Source organism: Copadichromis virginalis, linkage group LG10 (assembly GCF_057382275.1).
Source record: "Copadichromis virginalis isolate Kocher_CV1m ecotype Utaka linkage group LG10, C_Virginalis_male_GT1.1, whole genome shotgun sequence".
Taxonomy (NCBI): domain Eukaryota; kingdom Metazoa; phylum Chordata; class Actinopteri; order Cichliformes; family Cichlidae; genus Copadichromis; species Copadichromis virginalis.
In genome coordinates this window covers 27,143,495-27,163,062 of record NC_140627.1, presented here as the reverse complement: position 1 = coordinate 27,163,062, position 19,568 = coordinate 27,143,495, and the positions used below count along the sequence as shown (strand labels likewise).

General features: G+C 40.1%; 1 protein-coding gene across 1 annotated transcript in view; it reads left to right on the top strand.

The window, feature by feature from the left end:
* The first annotated feature begins 17,590 nt into the window (after window positions 1–17,590).
* The window catches only part of zbtb16a (zinc finger and BTB domain containing 16a), a 147,607-nt gene continuing 145,629 nt past the window's right edge, over window positions 17,591–19,568 (top strand). The window contains exon 1 of the mRNA XM_085470925.1: window positions 17,591–17,808. The gene's annotated coding sequence lies outside the window, so the exon portion shown is untranslated. The remainder of the gene's footprint in view (window positions 17,809–19,568) is intronic.

Here is a 19,568-nt window from a genome sequence, read left to right as displayed (position 1 = left end):
CGATTTATTATAATTTGTTTTATTTCGTTTTATTCTCCTCCGATGTGTTTGTTGTCTGGAATGTCTAGGAAAAGTGTAACCAAGACAATCTTTGATTCTCTGGTTTGGTTTAATGAAGATCACTGAAGATCTGAAAAGCACTGCAGGCCACGTATTGTTAACACAAAACTGGAACTGGACAATACAGATTTCCAAAAGAATGATTACATTGGATTGGAGATGGATGGATGGATGGATGGATGGTTGGATGGTTGGATGGATGGATGGATGGATGGATGGATGGATGTCCTGAGAAAAAGATATGATGGGGAAGTGCAATAAATGCCCCTCGTGTGTTATCAGTTCATGTGTGTAAAATAGCTAAAGCACTGTGTATGCGTGGGTGTGTGTGGGTGTGCCTTGTACAGTAAAATGCTTAAAGTGCTCAACAAAAATAGAAAAGCCCTACATAGATCTGTTCCATCCACCAACAATCTAAAGAACTCTACCCGCATCGCTTTGTGTGTAATGACCACAAGCATGCGATTTCTACGATATCGACCTGCTCTGCTCTTTTATGAAAACATATCCAAATGCCTCAAATTAAACCATGTGTTTGACAACTGTAAACTGTTCTTCAGTCGCTGATTTATCTGTTCTTCGATTCTTCGCGTGAAGACGTGCAGTATTTCCTCTGACCTTAATCTTCCATGCTACCTCAATTTGTTCCACTCTGGGCATATTAACTCAGATGAATCTAAAGTCAAGAGCTTTTTTTCCTTTAAGTCTGAAATAGATTTGCGTTACTTAACCCATTGTATAAAACTGAACCCTGTTTTACATCCTCTTCCACAACTACACAAACTTTTGAGAAAGGTAGAATTGGTCAAGAAATCTGGATGAAGGAAAGCCCTGACCTTGCTGACTATCATACTCTGCTCTTGGAGTGATCTGACCTTAAGGAGGACCCTTAAGGACAATGCGGTACCTGGCAGGTCAACACGTACTGGGGTAAGTGATGGGGCGGGGGGGGACAAAAGAACTAACTGAAATACATGAAGGTGGGTAAACTAACTGGAGCCAAAAACTAGAACCAAAGCACTAAGGTGGTTTCATCTTTAAGCTTTAGTTAACAGGAAACACTATCTACATATGCTAAGTGTCAGCAAGAAACTCCTTTTTTCATTTTTATTTTGTCCATCATCTCCGTCTGCTTTGCTAAAACTGTACTTATAGTTTATTTGAAGGCAAAGTGAAAAGTCCACACATTAGCAGATAATCTGTGTTGAACATCAGTATTAGTTAGAGGATAAACAAATCAAGGTTATCCTGAATGATTCATTTACAGATACTGGAATCTAGATGGAAGAGAGAATAGGGAGAAAAGAAAGAGAGAGATGTGCTAAAGGATTAGCTGTGAGAAGCTTTCCTGCGGTGAGTAGGCCGCCTTTTTTCCGGGAACACCAGGAACACTGTAAGGTGATTACTGTGTCGTTTGCCATCGGTCCAGTGGTTAAGCACTATGGACACAAGAGCTTGACTGGCTCTACTCAGCACAATGGGAATCAGAGCAAGACTTTTTACTCCCCCCCCCTTTTTTTTTTTTACCTGCCTTTCATCAACCAATGTGCAAACCAAAAAAAAGTGTGTTTACTCTTTAAATTAAATATTGTCGACTGAGAATCTGGCAACTAAAAAAAGGAGCAGGGAAATCTGGCAAATTGAGCCAGGAAATATATCGGAGAGATGTTTGTAATTCTGCTTTGCTGGAGAGAGCTTGGTTTTTACACTTTGTATAAGTGTATGTGTGTGTGTGTGTGTGTGTGTGTGTGTGTGTGTGTGTGTGTGTGTGTGTGTGTGTGTGTGTGTGTGTGTGTTAGGTTTGCGATAGGATGAAAAAATGGGTGATGAGGAGAGGAGAGGTGGTTCTTTTCTTTCCTCTCAATGAAAGGCAGATGTGGTCTTTCCACAGGAAGTAGACAAGACGTGGTAAATGGTGGAGACAAGGAGTCAGCTCACATACACTCACCTAAACACATACGGCTCTTTAAAGTGTAATTAATAATGTATATTTTTATGCTTTACAAACTCCCACACCATATGCATATTAATAAAACCAGTAATCATTTTTGTGTATGTGCATATATGTAGTGTGAGTATCACAGTTATGATAACAGCTTATGTTATTATTGTTGGGCAGATCATGTTTAAATAGAGAAAACACTTGAAGAGAATTAAAACTGCACTGGTGGATGCATATTAAAAATATTTACATTAACAATTTATTTCTTGACGGACTATTGATGAACTCGATGGAACCTGACTGCTGCTGATTAGTTGCAATCATACAACAAGACTGTGGAAGATAATGAATTAATGAGTTTCATGCAAAGGGTACCTGGGGGCACCAGTGCTATCAGACATCCAGAATGAGCTCAGAGCGGAGCTACAGCTTATTCTTGTTGCTTCTTCAGTTTAGTGGATTTATGCATCTGATCAGGATTTTCCAAGAGCTTCCAGCTGGTGGGAGACCCCAGCATAGGCAGTGAGATTATACACTATATGGAAAAGTAAAACTCTTTGGTGTTTCCAGTCCTGGAAACACCAAAGAGTTTGCACATAGTTGTATAGTCAAGCTTTATAAACATTTGTGAATTAAAGGGGTCGTCCTGAAGCACACGTTAAATTCACATATCATAAAAGGATGCCACCACTGCAACAAGTCAGTTTGTGAAATTCCTTCCCTCCTAGATATTCCACAATTAACTGTAAGTGGCATCATTACAAAGTGGAAGAGTTTAGGAACCACAGCAACTTGTGCGCACTGAGACACACAGTGTGTAAATGTTGCCAACACTCTGCTAAATCAGTGACTGCTAACTTCTAGACCTCCTGTGGCATTAACCTCAGCACAAAAACTGTGCATCACAAGCTTTATGACCTTTGTTTCAATGCTAAGCCACTGAAATGGCATAAATGGCGTAATAGTTCTGTCTGTATATGTACTCTTTTTTTTTTTTTTAGGAGAGCTCTGGGAATCCCCCAGGTAGGACTGAAGAATGTTGCTAGGACAACTGGACTACTTTGTCTAACCTGCTCAACCACTGTGAGCTGACTTGGGATATGTGTCAAAAATGATCGTGTCTTTGAAGTCAGAATGCACCAGCAATGCAGCTCACGCGGAATCAAAGTTATCCTTGAATTATCATTCAAAAACAGACACAACATTTACATAAACGAAGCAGATAATAAAAAATATTCCGCATCTAGCAGTAAGCTTATACTACATATTTAAAAGCTGAAACTAGATAGGGCTTCTCACATTATTCTTTAAATGTTGCCAATATCAGATTCCAGAATGAACTAGTTACTCTGCTCAAATGACCTGGATGGCCAAAAGGACCACAACAATGATGTCACCGTTGTTGAGACCACTACAGTGCAGTGAAATGAGTCGAATTTATATGAATGATTGTGTGTTTGTGTGATGATGCAAAGTTGAAGCCGGGAGTTGTTGAAGCATGAAATGAACGGCTTCACTCAAAGAGATTTCTTACAAAATTTCAGGATTTAAAGGACCGGTGCCGCTTTCAGCTCCTCTTCACAAGAGCAAGACACACAGGTTATGCGAGTGATGTAAAAGTTGCAGTGCACCAGTGATGCCCTTTCATCTGAGCAAGTCTGATCCTGTGCAAAATCCCAGTACAATGGACAGATATGCTTTGTCACAGCAGTGTGTTTGAAAAAGGTCGTGTGGGGGATAGCGGTGGAGATAGTAAAGAGGCTTTCAAGCCACAGTAAATTACACATTTTTAAATTTATTAATAGAAAGAAAAAACTTTGTGTACATTTCATCTCATACACTCAGTTAACCATACATTCAAGGCAAACATTAAAATTCATACTTTTTTAATACAGCAAAATGTAGCTGTACTCATTGCCTTCATCGAGGTATTCACCATATGCCTTAATGAACTGTGAGTTGCAAGGAGCAAACAAACAGAATGAAAGCATTGGCGAGGCTGTCAGAAAGGCTGAAAACCTGGGCTATAGTATCTTTAAAAGTGCAACCGAAATAAAAAAAAAAGACAACTACAAAGCTTAGCCTTGATGCCAGTCGAGCTTGTGAGTCTGAAATCTGTAACTTTTAGAAAGTAATTTCTGCATCGCATTGTCTAAGTCTTTCTAAGATAACTGGGAGGCGACTCTTTGAATGGGCAACCCGGATTTTGGTAATACAAGGACGCTGCTCAACTGTTCAGTCACAAAGGTAGGCCTTTGGATCAGTTTGTGTTGACAGGCTGCCTCAAGATCTGCAGAATTATCACCTGTAGGAACCTCAGCAGCTGTGAACATGTGTGACTTTCACAAATTTCTTTTGATCAATAGAGTCATTGTGACTGAAATAAAAAGATCACTATGACACATGCTTTAGTCTACTCCATTCTGCTCTTGTTTAGTGAAATAATGACACGAGCACAGCGTCTCAAAATCATGTTCCGTGGTGCACTGCAAAAAAAATCATTCCAGAGTTCTGACAGAACAACTCTCAAAACACCTCCGTAGCCCACAGCCTTTTAAAGCCTTCAGATTCACCTGCAATTGAATGTCTTCTGCCAAGATCATCCTTCAGATGTACATATTTTTTTAAAAAAAATCTACGTTCACTAAGAGGTTTTGCAAGTTCCTGAAGAATCTTTAATGAGGAACAAAAAATATTCTTGACTCGCTTTTTCTGGTGATTGTTTCCTGTAATATTTCCACAGAAAGAGGCAAATTCACGTATATTCTTCAAAGCATCCACGCCGAGTACTGCTGCATGTAAAAATATTTCAAAAATACACGGGTATTTTTCAAAACGCAGATTTTTCTATGCGTTTGCACCTTTCGTCCACACATAAACGGCGTTTTCGGTCACTGAAAACAGAGATTTCTAAAAAACGCCTGCCAGGGTGGATAATTTCGAAAACTCAGTTTTTTAGGAATATATCGCCACCGGTTGCTTTGGCATGTTCCTAGCAGCGTTTTCCTTCATTTCTGCGTTTACGTGTGGACGGGATTATTTTTTAAAACGAAAATGGAAAATCTCCGTTTTCAAAAATACCCCTGTGGACGTATCAGCTGGGTTAAAAAAAAAAAAGAAAACCAGAAACTCACACCTTTCACCTGCAAATGCTGCTCTGCTTCTAACGTAGCATGACATCACAAGTAGCTATCTCTGCAGGTATTCTGGGAGTATAATAACAAATGTCAAGTGTGTCATGTGTCTCTTCACTTTATTGTGCGGTTGTGACTCTGTTCAGCTCTGAATGTTTGTCAGCAGAGGTGTCTGTCCTACTGGATGTTAAACAGAAAGGTAAGACCGGTAACTTTCTTATTTGGAATTTCTGAAAACTACATTTATTTTACTCCATTCACTCCTTTTCCCATGTTATATTTTTTTTTCAATTTTTCTGAACCTTGTTTTATTGGAGATGCAAAACCTTCAAATAGCAAACAGAATACATGCACGTCATTTTAAAGAAAGAGGTTACTTTGAGGCAGTTCTTGCTGTTGCTCTGATAACAGCTTAACACTTAATCAAAGCTCCATCTTCTATTATCTTGTATTGCGCTGCAAAATGTTGTGCTGGGACTTTACTTTTGAAACTTGAATCCCTAAAAGCAGTTGCAACATGTCCAATAACAGCAATAGCATGTCAGTGACAAATATGACAGGAATTTAAAAAAAAAAAAAAAAAAACCCGTTTCCCAAATGTTTTTATTTGCTATTTAACCCAGATTTTATTTGAAGATATAGGACCAGAGGCTATTTTACTGACTCTTATCGTGGTTTTATTTTGTGTGTTTTAATTTAAAAATATTTTTTGCATGCTTTTATTATTTCCTACCAACATCTTCCTAATCAAAAAAGTTATCAACACCTCCGCAGTCACTGTGTAGAAACGACAGGAAGTCAGCACAGACAGAGAGGAGACGCACAGCAGACACGCAGCGGAGCTTCAGCAGAGCAAGAGGGAAGTAACAAGATGGACATTGCAGACAGATGGGATGCAAAACAAGACCTGGGATTGGCCATGAAGTTGTGTTTGTGGAACTGGCGTCTGATGTGGAGGAGATGGACCCAGTAAAAGGTGCTTGCAGTGAGACACAAATCCAGTGAAAATAATGCCAGAGCATTTGTGTTGAGACTGTTGCATGCACATTATATCTAAGACTGGCCTGCTAATATAATTGGTTTTAGTTGTGTGTGTGTGTGTGTGTGTGTGTGTGTGTGTGTGTGTGTGTGTGTGTGTTTTAAGGCCCTCTGCATGTTTTAATTGTATATATTTTTTATTATTTTCTAAAATCTCTTACACTGGGTATTGCACTCCTTGGCTAAAATCCCCCCTTTCCCCCCCTAGCTGCCCACCAACTAATGAAAAAGAACCTTATTTTCCTTTAGGAGGTACAACAGACTAACAAAAAGGTGCTTTATCGTTTTCCTTTTATCCTAAATTTAAAACAGATATGTAGATTTTCCAAATTATAATAATTGTTTTACATTTATGTAAAACTTCTAGATCTCATGATATGATTCACTCATTAGAGCAGCTGCCGTTCATGTTTTTTCATGCATCATAATGTTTACTCGATTCAAACTTAATTCCCGTAGTCATGTTGCCTCATAGTATTTATCAGTGGCTTGTGTGAGTCTTATGACACAATACATTTAAATCATAAATAGTAATTGTAATTTTTATGTAAACACTTCAACCACACATCGGATATTTATGAACAAAACATTAAAGTTGAAAAACTTTGTTAACATTGATTGCTTTGTGCAACAGTGACTGGAAACTAAACTAATCCCTGTTTTGAGGGTTGGATTCAAAATGATGTTAAAAGTCAAAGATAAAAGTTACAGTCTAATCCAACTTGCTTCATAATCTGGCTCATTAGTATGTATGGCCCCCATTTGCCCATATGTACTCCCAACATCTGGTCATTCTCCTGATGAGACAGTGGATGGTTTCCTGGGGGATCTCCTTCCAGACCTGGATCAGGGTTCCTGGACAGTCTGTGGTGTTATTTGGCAGCAATACATAAAGTCCCTGAGGCTGTAAATTGGATTCAAGTCTTTGAGGAATGTGAGGGCCAGCCAGTGGTATCAATGCCCTCATCATCCAGGACACTTTAGCCACACGAGGCCAAGCATTGTCCAGCACAGGAGGAACCCAGGGCTCATGGCACCAGCATAAGGTCTGACAATGGGCCTGAAGATTTTATCTCAGTACCCAACAGCTGTCGGGTTACTATTGGCGAGCACGTAGAGACCCTCCCAGGATCTGCCTCCACAGATCACCACTGCCCCACTGCCAAACCGGTCATGCTGGACGGTACTGCAGGCAGCATATCAGTCACCATGATGTCTCCAGACTCTTTCACATCTGTCACATGTGCTCGGAATGAACCTGCTCTCATCTGTGAAGACAACAGAATGCCAATGGTGGGCCTGCTAGCTCTGATGTTGTCTGGCAAATGGCAATCTAGATGCATGATGCTGGTCTGTGAACACAGGTACCACCCTCATGCCACTCCCATAGAGCCTGACTATGACAGTTTGATCAGAAATATACATGAGTACCCCTCTGGAGGTCATTTTGTAGTGCTCCTCCTGCAGTGCGCCTCCTGTTCCTCCATACACATAGGGCTAAATGTCATTCCCACTGTTGGGCTGATGCCCTACAATGGCCCTATCCCATCTCCTGGTATCTCTTCCACACTCTTGAGATTGTGTTGGGAGGCACAGCAAACATTCTTGCAACAGCAAATATGGATGTACCATGCTGGAAGAGCTGGATGGGCTGCGCAACCTGAATGAGCTGCTTCACGCTGCCAGGAAATGCCAAGGGCACTAACCAAAACCAAAACTAGAAAAAAAAAGAAATAACAGAGAAAGCTGACTCTGTGTTTCCCTTATTCTTTTTCCGAGTTTTATTTCGTTTGCTGATAGGTATAATTGTTTTGTTCCCCTGCTGCTTCTTTTACCAGCGCAGGTGTATATCCACTACTCTAACTGCACCTCACGGATTACTGTGCATCGCATTTCTGGATGAAGTAGAAACTTTACTGTATGCTATTAAGCACTACACCGGATCTACCAATCACTGAACCTGTGCTTTAATCTCCTTCATTTTGTCTCACTCTTTAGCCTGTCTCTTTTCTCCTTACTGCCTGTCCTTCTGCATTTATTTCTTCACCCACCATTTCACCATTGAGTTCTTCTCTTACTCATTACAGTGATGTGAGATTAATTTAAGTACACGGACTAGGCGCTAAACTAGTCTATCTGTGGGCTTTTTGGCCCTTCCAAGATGTCCATGCAATCTCCTCTGAAAGGAAAGGGGCTATTAAGCAGCGCATCAAAAAAGGATGGAGAGAATCAAACCGAGGGCAATTGAACACAGGTAGACAAACAAATTCACACAGTGACACCGGGAAGAAATTGAGGTGTGCATGTGTGTGTGTGTTTGTAGGTCTTCGTTCTATTGTCAAGTATTTAACAAATACCCTGAGTGTACGGTTGCAGCGTCTGTGAATACAGCAAACATATGTTGGTGTTTCAGGCTCAAAAGAAAACTGAGCATATGTAGGTTACATCTCTGTATAAAGTCTCAAAGAAAGGCTGTTTAGATGTCAAGATGTTTTTGATAGCATGTACAGTATCCAAAAGACAGTCATAAAAACAAGAGTGCAGTAAGTATAAGACAGGGAAGTCACTGAAAATGTTCACTACCACTTCAAATTTACATGCACCAAATGCATTCAATCCAACAATCGCCTAATTCCACATGCTCCCTCAACTCAAATGATCCATCAAAAAGCAACAAATGAGTCCTTCTTATGCAAAGGAACAATAAGGAGATCCCATGCATCAGCATTACTTTGAGTGGGATCGTTATAATATTCGACATTAGCACCACTTTACCAACAGAGCAGCTGAAAGTGCAGAAGAGAGCACAGTTCAGGGTGTCTTAACAAAATACAGAAGAGGCTGTTCTGTACAGGTTACTGGGCAGCGTTACTTTGCTTGATTTATTCATGAAATACTTTTTTAAAAATTGTTTTTAAATGCGACTTCTTGCCCAGTGATGTCTATGTATGCAGCATATTGATCATAAAGACATTTATTGAATTAGTTTGTCAAGATTGTCCAGGTTTTTCAGTGCCCTGATGAATAATGCACAGCCCACAAACTTGTAACATTCAATTTCTGGCTGCCTAAGCCTTTAATGCATCATACGCCCTTCTTTTTCTTCTCATTCCCCAGCTGTATCTCCTCAAGTGCTTGAAAAATGCACAAATGGAAAGTTGTCTGAAACCTCTTAGCTCAGGTTTCATTTCCAAGGCAGGCATTTCACCAGGCATGGTTTGACAAACCGGTAACAAAAATATATGAAATAGCAAGCTAGCTGAGGCACAAAGCCCGATCCATTTGAGACAAACGGTGAAAGTAAACCAAAGGCTTTCTGCCAGACCTCTCACAAAGGTCTCGTCTGTTATCGGGCTTAATAAACTCCATTTAATGGAAAAATGAAAAAAGAAGCCCCTACTTTGCTATCTAGGGATGTCATAATACAAAAAAGTATGAATTCTACTGTATGATATTCAATGGCATCGAGTTTATAAAAAAATATGGGAAAAAAATTAATCTATTTAAATTCACAAAAGCACATCTGCACACAGTGTGTGTTAGCTCACATACATACACAACATTGTACTCAGACAGTAGAAACAGCAATTACCTAAAAAAAAAAGTATAAGCGCTGCCCCAGTAAACAAAGAAAATGTTCAATAAACACAAAACTAAACTAAACTTTTTTTAGTTTTGAAAATAAAGTCAACAGATTGAAGTTGTATGGAACACTGGACTGTTTATGCTACTTTTAGACAGTGACATGATGTGTATTATTTGATAGAAGTTATGGGAAACAAGTGGCATCAAGTCAAGTAGAAAGATCGTGGACAAAGTACAGATTCAATCCAAGAAGTAGATTAACATAAAAGATATCCCTGATTAGCCAGAAGTGCTTATTTCCTATTTATTTAATGTATCAATCTTATATCTTTAAGGGTTTATAAAAAGTGCAAAGACCACATGTCCATGTGCTTCCCACAGGCTTGAACCAATGTGGTTCTGGAATGGGATTTCCCTGAAGAAAGAATGCATTCAACATACAGTGAAAATCCCTCTGATTTATTTGGTCAATGTCTGCCTCATCCACTCTCACTGTACAATGCATAAGGACTACCTAAGGCATGAGAGGGAATTGATCTCCTGTCAGACTGTGAGTCGGGCTCTCTCCTCTCAGATCACCACTTTTCTGCTGTGATTTCTTCAACCGGGGATCAGCTGACATTGGCGAAGAGTTTAAATGGGTTCAAATATGTTAATTATTAATGAGAAAATTACCCCACCAAAGTCCATGTGGGGTTTTGTGTTTGTCTGCCCACCTTTTCTTTTTTTTCTGTGTATCACCTGTCTAAACCAAAATAGATCCAGATCTCAAAGCTTTGTTGCAGAATTTAAATTCTAGAATTCAAAAAGAAACTGAATAGGAAGGATTATATAAAACGGATCTCTAAACAATACCTGGGGTGATCTCCTTATTTCGCTTACAATTAGCCTTATCAGTGTTCATTTAGCTTAAAAATAATATGGTGAAAAAGCGATGAGTAGACGCTGCGCTCGCAGATATCAGAGTCGGAGAAATACATAAAGCTTCAAGATAAAAGAGGTTTTCTCTGCTGTCTGCCTTTCCTTCTCCTTTAAAAAATGCTTTTGTTCTTTTTGTTGTTCTAATTTTGTTGTTTTGTTCTGAATAATTTGCACTCGTGTTTGAAAATACAATGAATCATCACAGTAATGCTGCCTTCCCCTGAAAAATAGCAGGGCCGCAGTGACAGTTTGTCACACATAGACATACCAACGGTTTTTTGTTTTCTTCAGCAGTATGGCCGCTCGCGATGCCGGGTCATAAATTTCTTCAATAACTTAGCTAGACATCACACACCGACATCACAAGGGCACATCCATTATTTTAGGGTAGATGCTATAAATGACCCAAAGTCTCACTGCAAGGATAAAGCCACTTGTTTCACCGAAGTTAGCGTTGTTCGCTTTGATTGCTTGCATTTTGGATTTTGTGCTGCTCGTTTTTCATTTTCTGTTTGTTTTTTCTGCCCCCACGCATGGCAATACGTCAAATATGCGCACGGGACATTGGAATAATCTGACACCATACATTTACTATAAGCACAAAAGTTATATCAGTGAATAATCATGAGACAAAACGCAGACTCATCAGTTTTCTTAAGTGCTCTTTTTTGATAGCTAGTGCTACAGAAGTGTTCTAATACATGAAGGAGTACAAATAAATACTATTTTGTAAATTTGATTTAAAAAAGTTGGGTGGGTTTTCCCCCCGTAGCTATGTGAGAGATAATACATTTAATATTTTATCAGATTTGATGTTTAGCCAGTGAACACAGAACCAGTATGAATTATTTGATTTTTTTAACGGCTTTTTGAGGTGAAAAGTGCATTCTGTTTTACAACGGAAAAATGTTATCTACAGATGATAATTTATTGCCTTTTCACTAGCAACCTTATCGCCTTTGTAATAACCATCCTTTCAACACAGCCAATGGTCTGTCAATGGTTGGTTAAGAAATGATTGCAGAGTCTTAGATGAAGGGGCTCCTCACCTGAAACTGACCAAACAAGTCCTGTTTGTGGGGCTGCCATTCTTTTGCCATTCAAGAAAAGAGAAGTATTGATCCGGGGGATCCTCTTAAGCGCTGTAGTTTGTCCTCTGAGGGTGCAGCTGAAGGCTTGGAATGGAGAAGTAAACAGGCACTTGGTAAATAAAACACCTAGGTCAACATAGCCATTTCACCCATTAACCTGTTGCAGGTTCGAGCATTCTGTCTGTGGAAGTGGACAAACCTGTAACTTGGTAAACAGAGAAGAGCTGGTCATTCAGGGGTCAGAAAAATGAAGTGCACTCGTTTTGGATGAGTGAACTACTTTAGATTCATGCTTTTCACTTTTGCTCTAATTCGCTTACATTTGTTATTTCTGTTCTAATAGTTACTTTCCTTGGATTTTGTGTTTTATGAAAAAAAGTTATTTTGGTTACACAAATGTTGTCATATTAGTATAAAATGCTTGAACTACAGTCTGCAGGAGATTGTGTGTCTGTGGGATCAAACTAAAATCCACAGTGAAAGATTTTTGGCTTTCACCATAAGCACATGGCAACCAAAAAAAGTACCTCCTGACCAAATCCAGCAAGGCCAGAGGTGAGGGTCAGGGGTCAGAGAGGTGTGGCCTCAGTGCCGGAGACGCCCCCAGGTTTACACAAGTGTAAAAAGAGTCCATTCAGTTTGGCTGCATGGGCAGAGTTTCACAAAGGTCCACTGTGTGGGGCCTATACACACACCCCCCACCCACAGACACTCATACACAGGCGCGCACACACATCACCTCCAAGCGCCGTGGCTACACAGGATACAGACAATGGGGGGTTTCTGGTCAGCAGAGCCTCAAAGATCTTAACCTGAAATATTTTCCTTCGTGACAGAACCATTAACCAGGTTTTCCTGTCACCTCTGTCTATGCTTGAGAATTTAGTCTGAATTGAAGCCTAAAACTTTGTGTTCGTTAGAAGGTAGGAGAGTAAATAACTACTAAGAAACTGTAAGATTGACACAGTACAGCTACAGTTTAAATAATGCAGTCATAAAAAACTTTGGCTGAGCAAATACACGCCGAAGATCATCAAACATTATTATGTTAGGTTATTCTAACAGTCAGCATGCGTTATAATATGATACCAAAATGTTCAAATGGCTACCACCATTACCCTGAAAATAACTTTTGACCTTATATCTGTCTGGGGGTCTAAAAAGCTGATTTGGTGAGACCCAACCAAACACTAATACTGAAGACGAAGGCCTTGAAAAATGGGTCGCACAGCTTAATTTTGATATGAGTTTAGTAAGCTGTAGGTTTTAGGAAATGCTGTCCAGATAGCAGTAAAAATGTTGTTTACTTTTAGTGGTTTAATAGCACGGATATGATGTCTTGGTGGGTATTTACACGAGTACAACAGTTTAAGTGTGATTGACCTGAAATGAATTTCACAATCTGTGGTCATGGTAATGAGGCAAAATAATGCCATGTTTCCCAGCAACAACATGGCTCCATTATTTTTTAATATTCAATATATAGACATAATATTTAATTTATTTTGGGGAACTGCAAAGCTCTGTGGCACAGACAAATTAAAAAATATCAGACTTTGACCGCCTCTCGTCCTGTGGTTTGTAAGGACGTCTTTCTCTTAATAAACTGCACGTGCCCAGTCTGACTTGTTTTCTGAGTTTCCCCTGAATCTGTGACATATTTTGCTTTTAATTTGGATCGGATTGCTCTAATTATTTTCAAGATTATGGGCCTGATCACATTCCTGAGTATGGTTTTGAACAAGAAAACTGATAATTAGCCAATCGGATTCAGGAGAACTTTAATCATCCCCAGGGGGAAACTGCAGTCGCTTAAGATTGTGAAGTTGTAAAATTTAGTAATAAGTTTTAATAATTGAAAATGAATGTAAAAAAAAAATTACAATTTAATTCAGCAGCAAGAGGATGAAATGTGTGGATGGCCAAAGTGTTTAGTCATTATAACTCTGGGGGTGAACACACTTCTCTGGCTGGCCAGAACAGCGTGTGAAGTGTGGGAGAGGTTGTCCATGATGGAGAGGACTTCTGACATCTTTCTCTGTGCAGACTGGACATTGTCCAGCTCCACCCCAGCGACTGACCCAGCCTTCCTGAAATGTTTTGGTTTCGTCCGTCATCAGGCTTTTGTCCAAGCAGACTACAGTGTAGGAAACGGACACCACAAACTCACAGGAGATCTGCAGCATGGTGCCACTTAAAATGAAAGTGTGGAGCCTTCACAGAAAAACAATCTTAGCCTTAGTGTACTGAAAAAATGAGTAATACTGCTTGTATTTGTTATTTTATTTCCATTTGTCTGTTTTTGCTGTTTTAACTGGCTACTTTTCTCATTTTATTTCACTGTGCTCTGTAAATCTCTCTGTAAATGTGCATATATACAAAAACTATTACTCTTACTCATGATTATATTAATCCTGGATCTCCTCGCCTCCTTTATTTGCTGATGTGGAGTTGCACAGAACTGTGCACCATCCTTTGATATTTCCAAAAAGCATACCATATTTGTATATTAGCTGTGCACATGCATTTATTTTTATTGAAAAGCACTACATAAGGATTTTCATTATTACTGATCACCTTCTTTTAGCAAAGAAAACAACGGTAGAGTGAGCTGCAGTATATATCTGTGGGAATGCAATGGAAACCTGTGCAGCCCAGATAACCTGCCACTGAATCACACCGGAGCTCCTATTAACTCAGTGACATTTAATGATCCCATTCGGAACCAAAACTTCCTCCAGGCAGCCCATCTTTTTCCAACTCTTGGTATTTTTTTTAAAGTGTAGTGATGATCTGGTTTTTATAATTTAGCCCACATCTTCCTTCCCCTCAGTAAAATGGTGGATTATTGCCAGATTAAGGGAGTGCCTTTTTCTTTATCCCTGGGTAAGCCTGCACAGCACGCAGCTCAGAGGTAATGAAGCACTCTGTGATCCGTGCCCGGATGAATCTAAAAATTCCCAGAGCACCACTGTATTTTAAAGGAAATGAGATTTCCCTGAAAGCCTCCGAACCTATGCTTCCCATTTTGAAATGGCTATAAACCGCGGGCCTGCTTACAACCTGGTGCAAGAACCTCGACTTGTTGCTGTTTTTAAAATCATTTCAATAAGCACGAAGAGAAAGCTTGACATTGTAACAAATACTGCCGAGGAAGTGCTTGCTTTCTTTGCCTGAGAAAATGATAGCGATTACTAAGTCCAATTGAGCCCGCTTATTTTTCAGTCTGACATTTAAATCTACGATTGCCGTGACCTTTACTGACCACCTGGCCAGTCGCTACTAAAAGATTTCTGACAGGCGGTTTATTAAAGCATCCTGGTGTTTTTACAGTCCAGCGGCTGATCCGTGAGGGTGACTGTCACAGGTACTGAGTCATTTATGTGAGTAGGAAACAAAACTCATGAGAGAAAAACAGAAATTAGAAAAAAAACCAAAACTGGTTGAGCAATACAAAGCAAAAGTCATCAGCTGTCTGGGAGTTTGAACAGGAATAAAGTTTCTATGTTACCCAAGACTGTCATGCAGAACTGAAATGCTTGTCTGTTGCTGGTGGCTCTGAATGACAGTCCAAAGACATTTTAGTCAAATGTATCATCTATTAAAAAAAACTAAAGAACACTCTTGATCAGTTTTTATGCCTTGGCTATGAGGCATCTTTTGTCATTTTTGTAAATATTAATGATTATCTTTTTCTTTCCTCTGGAAACCATAAGGCTGCTGTCAGACACTGACTGATAGAGCATGCCGAGTGATCTGTTGCAGACACGGTCTCCCTGAGAAAGTCTACTCTGACCTGACTCGTCCATTGCTTCAATTTTATCAGCTTCAGTCAGTTGAGTGTTGATGTGAGCCTGAGGTGCGAAGGTGTTCGAACTCATCACGCTGGATGATTTGGCCCTCCCAGCTTTTTTGGCCTTACAGCCGTTGTGTTGTAAATGGTTCTTTTTTAAACTGCACCACTTTGCAAAGGTTCAGTTTTGTAGGATTTTAAACTGCCGGACTTTTACTGGTAAAAATATTCCATTCTACCTCAAACAATATGCATTCCTTAACCACTGAACAGATATATATAAATGTCAACTCATTTAACCCCCAAGGCATTATATTTATGCACTTTGTTAACAGAATAGCTGATAATAAATGTTTGCCATTCAAAATAACAATTACAGTTATTTTGGAATCACACAGATTACATATGTCTGTATAGATTTATGTGCCATGATGGTGAAATATTTCATTTGTTGCTTGTAATCTTTAACCCTCTTAAAGCAGTAGATAAAAAGTTTGCTTAACAATAAAAGAGAAAACAAAGCAGGAGCTGGGGAACATAAATGTTTGCACAAATGGATAACTTGGATAAGGATTTATGTACACATCATGTCCATTCTCTCAACTTCCTTCTGAGTTACGGGCAATTTTTATTTGTGACTTTAGGAAAGTAAGAGCTCTCAAGAAGCACTTAAATGCAACGTAACAGCAAAAATGAAAATATAGTGACATAAAACCGAGGGTAAAGGATCGCCACTAGACAGTGATCATCATTAGGGCAAAACCATCTATCAAATTTATATCCAGAAAAGAGCCAAATTATGTTTTTACAATAGAGAGTTTTATCAAGCCAAACAATTATGAGGTGAGCTGCCCATTGCATCGCTTGTTATAGGTCAATGGAAAAAAAAAGAGGAGGATAAAAACAATCCAGGGCTGGTAATGCACTACAAAACCATTTGGCTGAAAGTCATTCACTGCACTGATCATTTGGATGGATTTTTATAAAACAAGAAATTAGTTGGCCCACAGCTGCATGCGTAGCTTTGTTTCTCCAGTAGTTTCCTTCCTTCCTGTTGTCAGTATTTTAAAACGAGGGACCTAAGACTCAAGCGAATGAAAATTACTTCTATGAAATCAGTGAAATCAGATGCAGATCTTGGATATATTTAATCACACTGAATTGTGAGCTCATTCAGAGTTTTGTTGGCAGTGACTGACACTTCCATGTCTATTAACCCTTTTTTAACATAACATTTGAACCATGTTGTGGTTAAAGGTATTAGATTCTGATTTAGGTATACCCATTTTTCAGTCCATCATTTACTTTGGATGGTTATAAACTTTATTCTAGCCATTACACAGTTAAATCGCGAGTATTATAATTTTGCACTGACCTAAAAATCCCCCTAGTTTCTTGAATATTCCACTGTAAAATCTGTTAATGACAGCAATAGTGGTGTAGCGGTTTGAATTTAGGATTTAAAATAATAATAATTTAATGCGTAGTTCGTAAAATGATAGAAGTGGGAGGATAGGATAGGAAGCTGGAAGCACTAATATCACAGAATATCGATGTGAAACTACATCATTGCCAGGAACACAAATAATGAAATTATAATGTGTTTTGCTTTCTGATTGTAGGACATCAAGTCATGGAACACGATGTTACTTTTTAAGAAGATAGAAAGAGAGCCTTTTTTTAATTGAATAATTTCTCCATTTGTTTTTTGGGTACGCTAATTATGTGCCAGACAGCACAGCTACACAGCTTCATCGCTCCTTTGCACTAAGTCATACCTGTCCCTCTGCTACACCAATTTTTGAACCGATATGAATGGAGTGAAAATATTAGAGGGTTTTTTTTATGAGCCCCTCTTCTTGAGTTTCCCTCCTGTAACGCCGAACCCATAAGTCAGCTCCTGGCTCGAGTTAAAGAACAACCGCAGGCTATGTGTGCGTTCAGGAAGCTGGAGAGAGGGCAGTGTCGCTCACCTTTCACTGCCATACTGTAACACAGGCGTTTGACATGAGACAGCCCCCTAGGTGTCTCACTTTCTCAGTGTTTGTATGGACTGGAGCGCAGCGCCGGCTGCCCGCCTGCCTGCTTCTCGTCTGGCTGCGTTGACGTCAGCGCCGTGTTGATTTGCTAAGGCGAGAGAAGAAAGGAGTTAGAGCATGTTCTGAGAGCGGGTACTGCGAACTGCCTTACTATGCTGTAGCCCCAATCCCCCTGCACTATCCGGAATCAAAACGTGCAACTTAGGTGAGTACCAATCCGGGCTAAATGCAGCTGCAGTTTCCCGGCGACAAGTGCCAGACCCGCTACTCTGCATGTATCTAGTACTGTTTTCTTCGCGTACTTTCATTCACCATATGGATGTTTTGATGTGTTTATAGTGCTGAGGATCGGCTTTTTTATGCGTGTCCCCATTCAACCTCACGCTGAAGTTGACTGCAAACGCGACTTTGGCATGCGAGTTGGACTTGCGCACCGGAGTTCTGGATGAAAACAAGTGTTTACCTGATTGCGCTGCAAGGTGTTGAAGTTTGCATTAACGCACTGTAGCTCAGTGTAGAGATGTTAAGGTTGACGTAACCCCCCCTTCTTCTTCTCGGGCTCGTTAGTATTCTGGAGATCGCAGTCAGAGGACGTGAGGTCTGGCTGTTTCACGGGGAGCCAGACAACATATGACGCCTCGCTGCGTGTGACTTTGAAATCGCGTTAGCTTGTTTTGGTGGAAATTTTGCCCATATTTTTTTTTTTTAAGGACGGCGACACTCATGCTTGTCCTTGTGTCTCCAGACGCACCAGCGTGGCTTATTTAGCCGTGATGACATCATGATGGGGGACTAGAGACACTGGTTTTTACACACGAAACAACCGTAAATCCAGTCACTGTACAGGCGCACTGCCATTGATTGACAGCCAGCTAAATGTTTGATTGGTTACCAATAATCGGCTCGCCGTAGCACGCGCAGCACACTGTGAGGTGGGGGAACTGGTAACAGATGGCAAATTGATTTGTTATCGAGTGTGTCTGATCTCTCTCTTCCCCTTTCACTCTTTTTTTCCTCTTTATCCCTTAGGCTGCTTTCCCGAGACCAAACCCCCCTTCTTTCTCCTTCACTGTTACAAGGTAGCGCTACAGTGTTCATCATGCCTCAAAGTCCACCTGTGCGTTGATCAAATGAGAGCTGGCTCAAATCGGAGACCCTTGCCTGCCGTCTGTGTCGCGTGTACTTTTTTAGCAGGCACCGGTATCTGATTGCCCCCCCTCCCCGTACCATTTTGATCTCTCCGCGTTTGTGTCTGTCAGTGTGGCTCATGGTCTGGAATATTGAACGCTGTTTATTCTTGTTGTGGCTGGCTCGTCAAGGCGCGCTATGGCAGACAACTCGTGATCAGATTGATTATGCTGCCTCTCTGTGAAGTCTGCGTGATGTGGTTATTGTCAGCGGTCCATATCGTCCTCCTGGGAGGAAATCTCTCCAGGCTTAATGTACTTAATGTAGTACGTGATGTTTTGCTTAACGCATAATGTTGTGTATAATTTGTCTGGTGCGTCTGGCTAAAATTAACGCCGTCTAGACCCACGCAGCCTTTTTCCTTTATTAATAGAAAACAGACAAAGTCCCCAGACAGCAACTTTACATCCCAGTGAAGCCACAGTTTAGTTGATAACCCACAGAGCGCAACAAGCATTGATCATTTACGGGGCCATAAATCGGCGCTATTGGCATACCTGCAATAAAGATAATGTCGGGTTTTAGGCATGATCTCTGTTTACTGAGAGGCTAATTTCAGTTAGAGGAGAACCTGTGGTTTTATCATTACCTACATTCTACATCGATTTTTGTCAAGGTACGGAAAAGACAAACCGCCCAGTGCCCCAAAAGCCGGGAGAATTATTTTCCGTTACTCTCAGCACTAACAATAGGTGCAGCATCATTTACCCCCTGAATATTCAGATTCAGTGTGTTTAGATGATCTTATTTATATATTATAGAAGGTTTGGCAAGAAA